A 16,298-nucleotide genomic window follows, 5' to 3' on the forward strand; every position below is an offset into this window, starting at 1 on the left:
TCAAATTTGCACTTTCCAAAACAATAGGAGAACCAACACACAGCCACTTTCAAAATTCACACTCTTCAGAATTTTGTGATACAGATCTCCAACTAATGTTTATAAAAATGCATGTATTAGGCCAATGTGAGGAAAATGAATATATGAGTGAAAATAACATACAAAAATGCATTGTATTAAGAGAAATTGAATACAAAAATGTGTACATTAGTCAAAACTGCATACAAAAATGTGTTTATTAGGAGAAAACTGCACTTGCACTAAAATACTGAAGAATTTTCATGTGGATTTTTTTTTTGTTTTAAAAAAATTACAAATTGCTGAAGAAATGTGAAGAACTGAATTTAAGAATGGAAAAAAGAGAAACAGAGAACCAAAATTGACAAATCCTTCCATGCCTTGCTTCCAATGAAAAAAGGAAGGGAGAGAGATCATAAAGGAAGCATATAAAAAGAGCATCCTGATCCAAAACATACTTGTAAGCAAGGCCCATTAAAATCAATAAAAATTGTTTTCAGTTACATTTATGCTTTTTCTTAAAGTAGTAGAGCAGAAAAAAGAAGGTATGTCAATATCAGTAACTTCTCAATGAAGGCTACATTTTTGGCTATGGTATATCAACTAGAGAAATATATGGTATCCAAAGCAAAAATAAAGTTAGGGTCACATAAAGTGTAGTGGGTTTGCATCTTCTTGACAGAGATGCTTTGCCTTTAACAGATGGTAAGAAATTCAACAGGTGCGATGTCTCCAATAGGTCTCCAAGGTTGGAAATGCTACACTTAAGAACATAAGAAGAGCCCTGCTGGGTCAAACTAAAGGCCCATTCAGTTCTGCATCCTGTGCTCACAGTGGCCAATCTGATGCCTATGGGAAGCCCACAAACAGGTCATGAGTGTGATAGCACTCTCCCCATTTATGACCCCCAGCAACTGGGACTGAGCTGCATACTGCCTCCAGCTGTTAAAGTCTTAGAGCCTCTACCAAGTAAAAACGGGCAACCTTTTCCTTATAACAGCCTTCCAAATTCACAAATGGCATGCAGCTTATCAAGTGATCAGAAGAAAGTAGAAGCATAGATGATATCTTGGGAATCTTAGAATGTTAATCACTTCTTGTTGTTCTAATAGTGTTACTGCCTCTCAATTTCTCTCACACACTCTCTTCTCTGTGATCACTTACAGGAAGGCTTTTGTTTATCCACTCAACACAGGCTTGTTTATTTACATTAAGAGTGCTGAATGGGGATCACTGTGGACTGTTTGTCCAATAGCCTGTGGAGCCTCCAAGCTTATTGTTGACAACTGGTAGGTGGGATCCAAGCTACTGTGGTTAAACTTTTTCCTGATAATTACCTGTTAACTACTGTTGTTGCCCTTATTTGCAGGAATGTAATAAGACTCTTAAACTGTGTAAAACAGAATACAGAAACAAGCTTGGAAAACTGTTCTTGGTATGATTTTTTTCAGGTGGGTAACTGAATTAAAGAGAGCCAGTGTGGTGTGGTGGTTAAGGTGTTGGACTACGACCTGGGAGACCAGGGTTCGAATCCCCACATAGCCATGAAGCGCACTGGGTGACCTTGGGCCAGTCACTGCCTCTCAGCCTCATGAAAACCCTAGTCATAGGGTTGCCATAAGTCGGAATCGACTTGAAGGCAGTACATTGACATTGACAACTGAATTAAATGGTCAAACATGACAGCAGCATGTCTTTTAAATGTGGACCTCCCTCAATCACTATAAGCTGATTTTAAGAGCAAAAGGGATGTGTGGGTGAGGTGTGTTAAGTACTCACCCTGCCCACAGCTTACCTCCCTGGAGTTTGTCCCCTGCCATCATTTTTCCCTCCAGCGGGCTCCCATACTAGAATATAATGTTGATTGGGGGAAGGGGCTGCAGGGAGCTAAGTGGTGGGCAGGGGAAGAGTTCAGCACTCCTCAACCCTCTCTTGCTCTTAAAATCATAGATGTTCATGTGTGTACATGTACATGGGTACAAATACACACCCACACAGTATATGCAAGACCAGGGCAGACCCACATTCAACAGACAGATCTGTCTTCTAATGGCAAAACATAAAAATAGTCATTTTCTTCAGTGGCAATTACTCCTTTAGCTAAACACCTTCCCTTCTTTCAGTGTCCAAGCACATGTTTTTGAGAGATCCACATGCCGTCCCCTATTACTAAGCCACAGTACCTGGTAGTCAAAGGAATGTCATATTTGAAAAGTGAGTGTACACTTTCAGCTTTTGTACCAACCATCTAGTAGTCCAGCCAATTGATCAACACAACTCCAACAAAACTCCTATTTTCCCACAGAATGATTTTTGAACATTCAGTCCAGGGTAGTTTTATCTCAGCATTTAGAGAACTTTTTTTTAAAGCTAACTGACATAATGATGTCCTGTATCAGTGAGTCCCATATGCTAAATGTACATTGTAGGAAATGCTTTTAAATGTACTGCCAGGGACCTCAGGCATTATTACAGGAACCTTTATAAGTCAAGAAGGAAATGGTTTGCCCTGTATACGTGTAACAAAGGGAACTGTTTGAGTAGGAATGTCACCCACTTATCTCGTAATCATTATCAATAAATGTAGTGCTGAGAAGTAGTTCCCTGGAAAAGTACTAATACAGTATTTTGAGTCTGAAATATCCATTTCTTAAATCAGGATCAGACCATGGATTGTTATATTTATACCAGCCCAGTTTTTAATTACCACTTGGGCTCTGTTGCACTGTTGGTTCCTGAATGTACAATGCATGGGTGGAGGTCTGAGGAGGGGAGCTTGCTTTAAGCACAGAGGCTTCCTGGTTCTACATAATATAGGGCTCTTGTGCATTAGAGCAGGCTTCCTGCTTCAGACCTTCTCCTCCAATGTGTGGAGAGTGGAAGGACTGGATGTGACAGAGGGGGCAGAGGTAGCCAGCATGGCCCCACACTCCCACTCACCCAATTATAATCACATGAGGGATTAAACTTCCAAATTGGACTTCCCACATTTATGTTGTCATCATTTTTGAAGCTAGGAAAGAACTGTATTTGTTGAGCTAAATGTATTCAACTATGGTGACTATGTGCCTTTGAACAACAGAGGTGCAATCAAATTTCCATGCCCTCTTTTCATGAGTCATGGCACCATGATACTCTTAGTGACCAACTGCTTATAATTGTCCAAGCACCTCACAATAGCTTAGCTATTTTATATACCTACCTAACTTAGCAGCACATTTTTAAAGTAACTGTCTCTTTGAATCCCTAGTGGGGCCAATATAAACAGTACATTAAGGAATATTCAGATTTATGATTCACCTTGCTTAAAGATCAGTGTTTAAAATGGATAAGGATTGTAACGTGCAACATATGACATGGCCATTTGGACAATAAATTTACAATTCCCTCTGACACTTTTATTCTGTTTCAGCTTTCAAGAAGTACCTTTCATGCTCTCTCACACATCCCCATTACACTGTTAATTAGTTTAATTTATAAACTTCTACCTGGCCTGTAACATACATTCAAAATATATTAAACCATAAAATTGTGAGTTAGATTAATGTTAGATTAAATTGAAAGCTAACTATCGCAATGTTTGATGTACAGATACTACATTATAAGGGGGGGACTGTCCTCTAGAGGAGATAACCTAGAGGGTGATTACACCCTCACATTATTTAACTCTAGTTGATTCACTCAGGAATAAAACTTAAATCCATAATCTAGAGGTGTATACATGTAGCTCCTTATCTATACCACCCCCATGATCAACCCATCCCACACTCATAGATTATGATCCAAGAACATGGGAAGGCTTTACATATTTTAGCCATCCTTTGGTGTGTTTTTTCCACTCTTGCAATGCTTGCTTTCCTATCATCTTTTGTGAATCTTTTGAAAAAATTAATCTGAAACATTTCACAAATTGCTAGCATAAATAGATCAGCCTTTAGGTGAATTTACAGCTGAAGAGAGTTCCATAGCTGTGGAACAGCCAGTGAAAAAGTTTTCTTCATGCCTAAAAGTTTTCCTGTGAGCATCAAATACTATGCTAAAATGATGCCTAGTTCTGTGATAGTTAAACTTTTCGGATGTATATGAAGGTTGAAACTATTTTATGGATAATCTATAATCAAAGGTTCCAATGGATCTGCTTTGCCAAAACCACATATTCCATCCTGACGCCTTAGCCTAATCTGAAATGTTTTAAGTGATTTATAAGACCTTGAGAAATAAGGGCAGTAATGGGACTACTGATGGAGCCTTAGCTGTTCTGTTTCTAATATGCTCCTCTTTAATATACTGCATTTCTTCTCCTTGAAGATTTTTTTTTTAAATGTTAATTGTTAACATTAAACATAGATTTTTGAAATGTGTTCACAGGTAATTTATGCAGGCAAACCAAAGTTCTCTTCTTTGGATGCAAGGAACACTAATTTGAAAATGTTTTAAATGCCCCTTTGTATATCCATCGCCCTATTGAAAAAGGTATTCCTCTGAAATAACACTGGAATCCTCCCATATATTAGACGTACAGCAGCATTTGAAACTCTTTGCACAATTTATGAGGATGTTTGTTGTTTGTTCACAGGGTAAGGTTAGCAGGAATTCTGGAGGTTTTAGCTAAAAGGACAGGAAAACTGTTGTTGATCATTGATCAACAGCCTGATGCATCTAAAATAAAAATGCACATATGTAAAAGAAAAAAAGGATATTCATTAAAATAAAAGAACATATGCTACCTTTTGTCGCCCAGGCAGGGCTGCCCCAAGACATGTTGCTGCCTGAGGGGATGGACAAGATTGCACCCCCTATTCCAGTACAGAAGCCAACTGGACTCTCAGGGCGGTGTACAACTAGATGTCCCTAGGAGCCAATAAGCATGAAAGGGGAGAGTGTTAGCTACTGAAAAGAGTGTCCTCTGTGGCTGACTCACCTCCTCTCACTCTGATTGCTTCCAATCAGCAGGAAAGGACAAAGAAGCATGTTAGAAGACTCTTCTCAGTGGTTAACCCTTTCATGCTGATTGGCTTGAGGGATGCTGCAGATATAGGGACCCTACTGGGACCCTGCTCCCAAAAACGTTAAGGGTCTAAGACTCCTCAATATCCTGGACCACTACACCCCTGTTTCTGGCAATGAGACAGCATTCTCCACCACCACCTGGGGACAGCAGGTTAGCTTAAAGGGCCTTAGAGTCACACACAACTCTGGGAGGTATTCAACTAAATCCATGTGCTAGCACAATGGGGTTCCCCCTTTCTCTCCCTCCCCCACACACCCTGCACCATCCTCAAAGTAGATTTAAGGGCACACAGGAGGAAAAGAGGGGGAGAACGTCCCACTGCACAAGGAGAACCCCTTGCACTAATGGAATGTTCACCTTAGCACTACTTTGAATACAACTTTCTTTCTCTAGCACCTTACCACCTTCCTCCAGCAACTGCCACTTGCGGCAGCGGCTTCAATCTACCTAGTGGTAGGGCTGGCCCTACACCAGAGCCTCCAAGCCTACACAGAAGCTTGGCAACCTGTGTATACCAAATGAATGGTTGACGTAACAGGACCTCCTTTGGTTGGTCTTACCAGCTTGTAGTTTCTGTAATGTATGAATGACATGTATGAGCATACATTCCAGTTTGCATATGCCCAGTACACATGATCTTTATTCCCTGATTTTGAGGGATGATTGCACACTATCCAGTGTACATACTGAACAATGTAAATACATATATGCCATTTATGCATTATAGTAAATTGGTAGAAGCAGTTTATGGATCACGCGTGTCCTTTTTAAGAGCTTCACAAGAATTACTATATGGCTGATGTGCCACCAGAGGAAAAGAAGTTGCTATGACTTCTCTCAGTTGTGACATTTCAAAAGGATCCTTAATTGATGGGCTGGAAGGAAGCCAGTCACATATTTTGTCAACTAGGAGATCACTTTCACCAGAAAAAAAACATACAATTTCTGTTCCTGCCTGCAATGATATATTTAATTTGAAATTATTTCCTCAGCCTGTGTCTGGAGGGGTAAAGTGACTTTGCTCTTATTTATCTTTCTTTGGGGATAGCAGAAAGTTTAGGCTCATGAAAGTAGGAGACTGACAGCAGTTAAGCTAGGCAGAGCATTGTCAGGAGGCCTTCTGAGTTCCTTTACAATTCCTGCCACTTTCAATACATCTTATGACCCATGATGTACCAATAGTTCAGAAAATAGGCAGATTTTCAGCAAGCTGATGAAAATGTTGTGATTCTATTTTATGCCCTGACTAGCACTTCACTCCTTTTAGAACAGAATCATGTAAAGTAACTTCAGGATAGCACAGAACATACTGTTGGTGCTGTATAAGTGCTACACAATACTGGTGGTAAGTACTGACCAATTTGCAAGTTTCAGTTTGTACACACAGGCGTCTCATGTGAGTAACTGCTATTGTTTTCCCCACTGACCTATGAGCTGTTGAATTGGATCTAAGTGTGGTTAAAAACTGGGTATTGTTTAACCATGGAGTAGCTTACAACAGTGTGCATAGAATTATATATCACCCGGCCAAATGGTAAGGAGAATTCTACCATGGATCAGAAAATGTGTGGAGAAATGGTTATTTGTAATCATTACATGAGTAAGTACAGATGGCGATTCATTGAGCAGTAAATTAGTACAGTGGGCACGTATCCACATGATAAGCTGGCCATTTATATTACCCTGACCAGTGATAAGGGTAATCTTTCCACATCCCTGCAGTAAAAGTCTCCTCACCACTTGACAAGATGATGCAGGTGGCTGAATTACCACGTGCTTACATGGACACTATATGGGTTTGCATTCATGCTACAAGGGGACACATTGACAAGAATGCTCCCCTACAGAAAAATGACAAAAAGGTTGCCATATAGAGATCCCTCCCCCCTTTCAATACATCATATCAATTTACCCTGATATAGAGAAAGGGCTTTTCTTGTCCTCTGCCCTTGAGTCATATGTGTGGTCCTATGCTGTTCTAAACATAATGTATTATATGAGAAATGTAGACTTTAACATTTACAACTGGTTAGACAACATGCTCTGCTGTAGACAACACAGGCCCCATGCCCTTCTCTTGATATGGTCGAAGACCAGACAACAGCCCCAGTGAAATAAATGTGCAAGGCACTGGTTCTGACAACACTTATAGTATTTGAAAATAAGTCCCAGTGTACCCAGCAGGGCATGCTCTCAGGTAGGTGTGCACAGGATTGCAGCCTTTCTCATCTCCAGTCACAAAACTCTGAATAAAAAACAAAGGCAGTTGTGTTGGTCCACAAGAAAATTCACTGTTGGACTATACCTTTATTTGGACCAACCAACATTTCACAAAATAATGAACATGCTTTCAAATTATCCAGACATATTAATCAAGCTACACATAACACAAAGCAGGAGGTGGGAGGGTGAGGTGAAAAACAAAAAATGGAAGAATCAGGCTGCATGTTGAAGCCACAGGGTCTGCATTTAGACTAAGTACCAAGACAGAGATTGCAGAGTGAATGAATTAGTCTATGTTAGGTGCTTGCAGATATCAGGTTATATCTAGGTTTCTGGGATGGAGAGGCAATGGCTGATCCCAATTTTTAAATACATTTTTCAAAGTTCTGGATGTGTTTCATAATATTGCTTCTAAGTGATATTATGATTTGTGCTAGAGATACTAGGAGCTGAAAGCTAAATATTCATTTTAGATGCCAGATCTTGAAAAATGTAGATGAGATGGGACCAGGAGATGGGGAAAAGTTTTCCACTTATTCTCCACAGACATCTGCAATCTTTATCTCTGTCCCATGTTCGGTGTAGAAAACAGAATGCACTCAATGCGTGAGATTCAACATCATGCCAGCAGATATGACAAGATTCCTGTTCATCTTCCATCTGTTCTGGTGGGTCTACCAACCATCCATGGCAGATTTTGGGGGCACATAGAGAGCAGGGAATGAAGGGGAAGTCCTGTTTGTGCAAGCAGAAATCTATTGAGCTAATGGGATGCCACAATCGGATATCACCCAATGAATAATTGTTGTGTAAACTATATATCTGCACAGCTTACGACCCAGCAAGTTGAATGCTGTCAAGCTGAAGCATAGTTATCTATGAAGAATTCACTAAACATCCTGGGTTTGCTTTTAAACCAAGGACTTCAGAAACTGGGAGGTTGTCCAACCTCTTATACATAATATATGGCTGCGTTCAGCTTACTGAGTCACAAGTTGAGCAGGCCTATATTGGGACAATGCCAAGTGCGCACTCTGACATCAAGAAGGATTCCAAAGGTTAGTATGTGAACATAAAAATATGATTTTTAGTGGTGGGAGGGACACCACTTCCTTCTAATATTTGGTTTGCATTTGAATAGCTGTGGGCCACATCTATATGAATTTGCACTGATGTTTTCTTTAACAGCTCTGGAGTGTAGAACTGAATGGTAAGACATAGACCAGTGAATTTCTATGCTCCATTACAAATTAACCAAAACTGGGATTTGAGGCAGAAACAATGGTGCAATTTTACAACAGTAATTCAAACACAGCTCTGTAGTTAGTGGTTATGAAACATAACCACACATTTTCACTCTTATTTATTTACCACACCTCTGTGCTGAGGGTTTATATTTTCCCCTCATTTATTCAAGACAGGCCATTCCTCACAGCACACTGTTTGCTAAGAACAAGGAATCAAACACAAATGTATGGCACTTAATAATCATAACATGTCTACAGTTGGTGAAATTAAATGCCCATCTCCATCTTGTAAGAGGAAGAAATTCTTCCAAGGAACCCATTTGATATCTTATAGAAAGCCAATGATGGGTGCCCTATTATTAAGAGAGGAAGCAGTTATGGAGTTTTTGCACATAAATCCATGGAAACTCTTAAAAGATTCTAATGTCCCTGTTTCACAGCTTCCTCAAGCCCTTTCTCTTAGGACAAAGATGGCTGGCAGCCCTTCAGACTGGCTCAGTCAACTTTAGAAAAGAGAAGCCAATTCAAGACTTCCTTGTGAGAATTATGCCCATTTATGTTTAGCCTTATTATCAAAACTCCTCATGAAACATGGTTGACAGCTAAATTTGATCCATTTTAGCTGCTGCTGTTAACTGTTACTTTCCCTCCTCCAACACACACACACGGTTACTATTTTATGACAAAAGAACAATATATTTCCTTTCAGGGTAGAGTAAGGGTGCAATGACTCTGGAGGCTTAATATCTGCCAAATCAATTAAAAGAAATCACTCTAGAGGAATATGGATGTCTTGCATATAGATCACATCAGATATATTGTGGCTTAATTCCAAGCCTCGCATATTACCTTCATTGGTATCTAACACTTTCCTCTAATCCAGGGAGTTTGGCTTAAGACTTTCAGACAAATGCATCCTGGAGGCTTAAGTCCAAATATGGTTTCGAGTGATATAACACCTCGCCATTTCTCAGAATGTGAAACTTACACAGCAAATATATGACACTTTGGTTGGTACAGTTGGTTTTTGGGGAGATTGCTGCTGTTGTTTTGCCACTCAGCTTGTATTCACTTCCTCTGGCCTTCTTATTTTTTTTAAAAAAGGAAGAATGATAATCAATAATAAGCGCACAGCAAGTGCAAAAGTGCAACACTACTTACTTGCTTCACACTCAGAAGAAAATACTTTGATTCTTTCTCATGGGGTTGGTACACTGTTTAGCGTTTGGATTTGAGAGAACACATTTTGGCTAATGTATAGATCAGCTACTCAGAAGAAAATACTTTGATTCTTTCTCATGGGGTTGGTACACTGTTTAGCTTTTGGATTTGAGAGAACACATTTTGGCTAATGTATAGATCAGCTACGGCACTGAGTCTCAAACTGCCTTTAAGATGCAAATGAGGGCCAGTATCTCTCCTACATAAATACGTCACTGAATTCTGCATAGCTTCTTCTAGTTCTGTAGAATCAAACTTGAGTGGGCCAGGGACTCCAGCATTTATCATCACAGATTTGGAAGGATTCACCAATGCAGCAGGCATGTGCAGCAAGGTCCACTGCACTCATAAAGGCTGTAGAATAATCAGAACCAGATTAATTTCAATAAATTAATCACAAGAATCCCAGAATTAATTCTGAAATTCTTATGTATTAGCAGGGGTGTAGTTGTACACCCATCATAGACCTGTTACTTTTTTGGGAGCAGGGTCCCAGCCAGGTCCCTAGGTATGAGTCAAAGCCAATCAGCATGAAAAGGGAGAAGAGTCCTTGTCCTTTCATGCTGATTGGAGCAAATCAGAATGAAAAGAGGTAAGCCAGCCACTCAGAAGACTCTTCCCAATAGCTAACACATAGCCTCTCCTTTCATGCTCATGGGACAACAGAAAGAGCAAGGGAAACGAGGGGAAAGGGGCTGTGAGGGAAATGTGGCATGACTATCATGAAGGGACCCTGCACTTTTGAATTTGCCACTACACTACTGTGCATTAGCAGAGAATTTAACAGTGATTTAGCTTAAGCTCAGTGGAGTTAAGTTGTGTATGCTGTGTGATTTACCTGAAGAGGCAGGCTCTTAACCCGCTTTCAAATCACTGAGACTTGATAGCTTTGAAAAATAAGAAAAGCTACTTTATTTATAGAAATACATAGTTGATAGGAAAGGCATAACTAGTTCTAATTACAGTGCCTTGCAAATGTATTTAGACTCCTGACCAATGCTCTCATATTACTGAATTACAAATGGTATATTGTAATTTCATTCTGTATGATATTTTATTTTGAACCACTGAAACTCAAAATCAATTATTGTAAGGTGACATTGGCTTTACGTTGGGAAATGTTTGTAAGAAACAAAAAAACACTGAAACATGTTCCTTGCATAAGTATTCAAACCACACACATTAATATTTGGTAGAGCCTCCTTTCACTGCAATAACAGCTTTTAGTCTTTTGGAGTAGGTATGTACCAGCTTTGCACACAGGGATTTTGGCCCATTCTTCTTGGCAGATTCATTCCAGGTCGTTCAGGTTGGTTGGACATCGTTTGTGGACCACAATTTACAAAGAGCGCCACATATTCTCGATGGGATTGAGATCAGAATTTTGACTGGGCCACTGTAGGACATTCACCTTTTTGTTCTTGAGCCACTCCAATGTTGCTTTGGCCTTGTGCTTGGGATCATTGTCCTGCTGAAAAGTGAATTTCCTCCCAAGCTTGTTTTTTAGTGGACTGAACCAGGTTCTCTTGCGGTATTTCCCTGTATTTGGCTCCATCCATTCTTCCTTCAGTTTTAACAAGATGCCCAGTCCCTGCTGATGAGAAGCATCCCCACAGCATGATGCTGTCACCACCATACTTCACTTTACGGTTGGTGTATCTTGAGGCATGAGCACAGGGCCGGCACCAGATGTGACTGGGCCCTTGGGTGCCAGCCTGCCCCGGGCCACCTGCTCCCAGCCCCTCCCCACAGATCGCTCCACCTACCTCTTCTCTCTTGCTGTGAATGCCCTGCGCACTGGGCGCAGTTCACTGCCATCAACCAAGATGGCGGCAGAGGCTTTTCTAAGAGGCTGATACCCCCACCTCCATCTGCATGCTGCATGTGCGCATATGCCTGCCATCAATCAAGATGTCAGTAGCAGCATCAGACCCTTAGAGAAGCCTCTGATGCCATCTTGGTTGATGACAGCTGTGCGCACAGAATGCAGGGCATTCACAGAAAGGGAGGAGAGGTAGGTGGAGTGGACGGGCACTGCAGGCCTGCACAGTCTGTAGGGGGAGGCTGGGAGGTCCATCTCTGTGATCTTCTGTATCTTTAAAAGTTGTGGAGGGGGGAGGGAGAATTCCACCTTGTGGTTTTCCCCATTACAGAGTTGCAAGAACACCTGCACTTGCCTGTCTTTCTCTTCTCCTAAAGATACAGGATCAGTCTCAGGCCAAGAACCTGGCAACCCTAATAGAGGAGCACAGATAAAGATAGGCAGCTTAGCCAGCTGGAGGACGCTCTCTCTATCTCCCCTCAGGCATTCAATAAGAACCAAATGGGAATTGCTCTTGCCACACTTCCAGTAGAAACGAGGGATAGAAGTTCAGCAGATGTCCTACTAGAAAACGGTGATCCTAACCTTTTCTGCAGGGGAAGTGGTTCTTCTTTTTCTATCCTCTCTCAAACATCTGATCCTACAACAATTATGTCTATTTAAAAACACTGCATTTTCTGCCCACTGATTTCTTAACTGTCTTTATCAACATGTAAATAGTTGGGTCTGTACCGGTTCATACTGGTGTGGGAATGGATTTGCATGTTTAGATGCTCCCCTCACATCAAAACTAAACATATCTATTTAGTAGAGAACAAGCTAGGCTAGACTATTTCTCCTGTATTTCTAACAGTAGGGAATTATTTTAAATTGGGAAAAATATTCTGGCATGCGATTCTGCACCTGCACTCTCAGCTAGTTCAGCTCTTAATTCCTTATCAACCTGTGCATTTATGTGAGGAAGCAGCTAATACAGGCAATGCTAGTTGAAAGGCAAAATTAATCCAGGATCTACACAAAATTTGAGCACATTAGGCTGCTTTGTCATTGTGTAGATCAGCAGCTGGTTCCCTGATAAATTGCAGGACACAATCCTGTTCCTCAATACACAGCTGTGTTACACATGACAACACTGCCATATGACAGCTACTGAAGGTGCAAGGTGCAAGTATGTGACTTTGAGGCTTTTGTGATTTTATTCTATTTAAAGGTTATGGCTATCATCATGTTAAAATATGAAGAGATACGCCTGGCGCCTACGGTGCTTTCTTTTAGGCGCCAGGTTAAGACCTGGCTGTACTCCCAGGCTTTTTAATGTTTTTAATGTTAAAGTTTATGTCTACGTTTTATTTTAATATTGTTGTTGATATATGTGATTGATTTTATTATAATATTGTATTTTTAATCTGTTTTGTACACCGCCCAGAGAGCTACTAGCTATGGGCGGTCTCAAAATGAAACAAATAAATAAATTAAATTAAATAAAATATCTATACAAACTCATCAGAGTCCCCATTTGCAACTAAGTAGATTACAGAAGCAAGCCGAAATTAGATATGAACACACGGCCCATTTTTATTAGTAGTCTTATTGACTACTTTAATTGTGCAAACCATGTTACAGTTTGAACATGTTTGCCCTCATAGTCTTGCAAGGCACAATGCTGTCATAATTTTTCAAAAGGCAAAGACAAGAGCTGATAGACAGTTAATCTCGCTAAGACTAAATCTATGACTGAAATGGGATTTGAGCTGAGAGACCCCAGGTTCTTGATCCATTTTTTCATTTCTTTTTAAACAGTTAAAATATTTATTTTTGGTACTTAATCTTCCAGACTTGCACGGGATTTCTGCTGGTCTCCTATCCTGTTTGCTCATAGGTCTTCATCTGCTTTAGCACCTTTGCAGCATATACTGGGCCCAGTATCTGTGATCCATTCTAAGCCTTCTGAATGTAGTCAAATGTTCTAACCACCTGCCTTCCATGTCACTCTTCTTTAATACAGAATGACAACCATCAAACTTGTTATTACACATGACAATAATCTGTAATGTGCATAGCAGTCTGCACATGAAAATTAAGTCATGTAGGGGCTGCTGATCAAGCCTTCTGTTACCAGCAAGCTGCATTTTGCTGACTTCCTAGGGACTATTACATTTTGTTGGCATTGAAATTATTGGAAAATGAATAGCAATTCACAAGGAATCTGGTTTTCGTCTTCTGTAGAACAGGTGCTAAGGCCACAGAGGTCAAGAAATGTCATGTAAACCTGCAGAAACCATTCAACTAAAAACAAAATGGTGTGGACAATATGCAGTCTGATTGATTAATGCTATATTGCTGGCGTTTTCATCAGGCTGCCATGACAAATTTGCTACACTCTTCAGAGATAAGATAGCTTAGGCTTCTAACAGAAAGAGTGACAGAATCCAAACTGACTACTTTTCGTCACCCCATTTGATTAATTTCTGATTAGGATGTCAAAGGTAGTCTAGATTCCCCTTGGATTTCTTAGGTCTTCCTATATTGATTATTTAGTGTGGTTTTGAATGATTAAAAAAAACTATTCATTCTAGAAGTATGAGACAGCGGCTTTCAAACTAAGTACCTGCAGGGAATCCTTTCATCATTATTAGTCTGCCAAGGAACCCTTAAACATTGCAGGAAATTCTGCGGATGGAGGAATGCTCTAGGGCACACATTCAGTTTCCATGCAATGCTGGCTGAGCTTGTTGGGCCCCAGTGCCCCACCATGTGAACTGAGAAGAATGGTAGTGGATGGGTAAGCTGTCTTTCACAGAACCCTTGTTCACAATTACTGTCTTTTCATGGGAAACTTCGTGTCCCAAATGCTAGGTCAGCCTAATTAGCTCAGTCCACGGCAGTGTGTCTAAAAATTAGTATGAGCTAACGAAATAATGGCTATCTTAGTCGAAAAAAGGCTCTTCTGCAAATAGGGCCTCATCTTTTTACCTTAGACCTCATGGCCTCAGAGAAAAAATGGAAATGTACACTGATGATGTACACTAAGGAACCTGAAACCAGATGGGAACTTCTAGTGACTGTGGGAAAGGAGGCTCTGAGGACTTCCCGGAAGGATTGCTCCACCTGTGGCTGCCTCTGAGATGAGCTCTGTCTCAGAGGAAGCTTTTTTCAGTTTAAAATCAGTCAAAAGGGAACTTTGACTGGTATAAATGTTCTCCCAGGCAAGGGTGAACCGAAGAGATTATCCACAAAAACTTCGTTGGGCTGTTGGTGGCTGGAATTGATCAGGAATTCCCTGGGAAAAGAAGGCATACCTAGCAGCCGAGGACGGAGTTAGGACTTCCAGCAAGCTGGGCTGAAAAAAGCGAGACGTTTTTCTTTTAAACGATCCACAACAGGTGAGCTTTCTTCTGTCTAATCTTATCATTTGGCTTAAATTACTACAGTAAAAGAGATTTGTTTAAGAATCAGCAATTAAGATACCTCGGTGAGTTACACTTCTCTCTTTTATACAAGGAATTAAGGAGGAGGAAAGAAAATTTAAAAAGCTTATCTTATTTTTTATGGCAAAAAGCTGGCCTGAATTTGGAAACTATAAAGATTAACACGGATGAGGGGCAACTTACCCGAAGAGAAAATCTGATTTAGATGATTATTTGATTGATATATGTCTGGGACTACTTTTTCTTGGACTACTTTCTTTAGACGAATCTGCTGTACGTGTATGTTACTAATTGTTCGGCGCTGTGAACCAAATTTGTTTTGCATTCTTGGACGTGCGGGAGATAAGAACTGTGCTGGCCAGATGATGTCAACAGGCCTGGAATATTAACTCCCTTATTGCTGGAAAAAGAAGCAAATTACTCTTTGCTTGGGAATTGTGGCTATATTGGAAATTTGAAGGGTTTTTTTTTCGGCTTTAAGAATGACAATCAAAGAAGTGGCAGAGACCCTGGATGTACCCCTGGAAGGGTTTTCCCCTCTGGATATGTTTCAGAAGATAATGGATGAGATTAAGATAACGAAACAAGAACTGGGACAGAGTAGACAAGAGATGGCAACTGAATTTGGTAAAGTGAAACAGGAGTTGAAAGAAATAAAGGATTATATGAGAAAAGAAGCAGATGGACAAGTAATAGAAGATGAAAAAAAGAAATTAAAGGGAAGGAGCAAATTCTGGAGATTGGATCAGATATATCAAATGTGGAATTGGAAAAAGATTTGGACTTTATGGCAAAAATTAAAGGGAGGATGCAAGTCCTGGAGATTGGAACAGATATATCAAGTGTGGAACTGGAAAAATATTTGGAGTTTGTGGATCCTGGAGATAAAGATTACTGTTTGGAATTCGGTGTTGTCCCTGGAGAAATTGATGAAGATATCAGAGATAAAGCTATCAATGTTTCCATGGAATTTCTGGACTGGAATGATTTGATGGAACTTGAAATAGAGAAAATTTATAGAATTAATTCCAGATATGTGACAATGGAAAAACTCTCAAGAGATGTGCTAGAGCATTTCGTAAAAAAGAGGAACAGAGATATGACTTTACAACAATATTTCAGCAACACATTCAGAATTGACGGCAAGGAAATATTTGTGATGAAGGAAATTCCCATCAGACTCTTACTGTATGACTATGACTATGACACCAAGATTATTATGGGTGCAAGGATGGAAATTGGAAGATGGAATTAACACTGATAATGGAAGAATGGCTATTGAAATTACTGGACCTAGCAGACTTGATGAGATGGATTAATTGACGTGT

At 40.2% G+C, this 16,298-nt stretch overlaps 1 non-coding gene across 1 annotated transcript; it reads right to left on the minus strand.

Moving 5' to 3' along the window:
* Positions 1 to 9,551: 9,551 nt before the first annotated feature.
* Positions 9,552 to 9,764, minus strand: LOC133389872 (small nucleolar RNA U3). Its single transcript, XR_009764182.1, has one exon. It is a non-coding gene; the product is annotated as a small nucleolar RNA U3 (small nucleolar RNA).
* Between the last annotated feature and the right edge of the window lie 6,534 nt (positions 9,765 to 16,298).

Source organism: Rhineura floridana, chromosome 7 (assembly GCF_030035675.1).
Source record: "Rhineura floridana isolate rRhiFlo1 chromosome 7, rRhiFlo1.hap2, whole genome shotgun sequence".
Taxonomy (NCBI): Eukaryota; Metazoa; Chordata; class Lepidosauria; order Squamata; family Rhineuridae; genus Rhineura; species Rhineura floridana.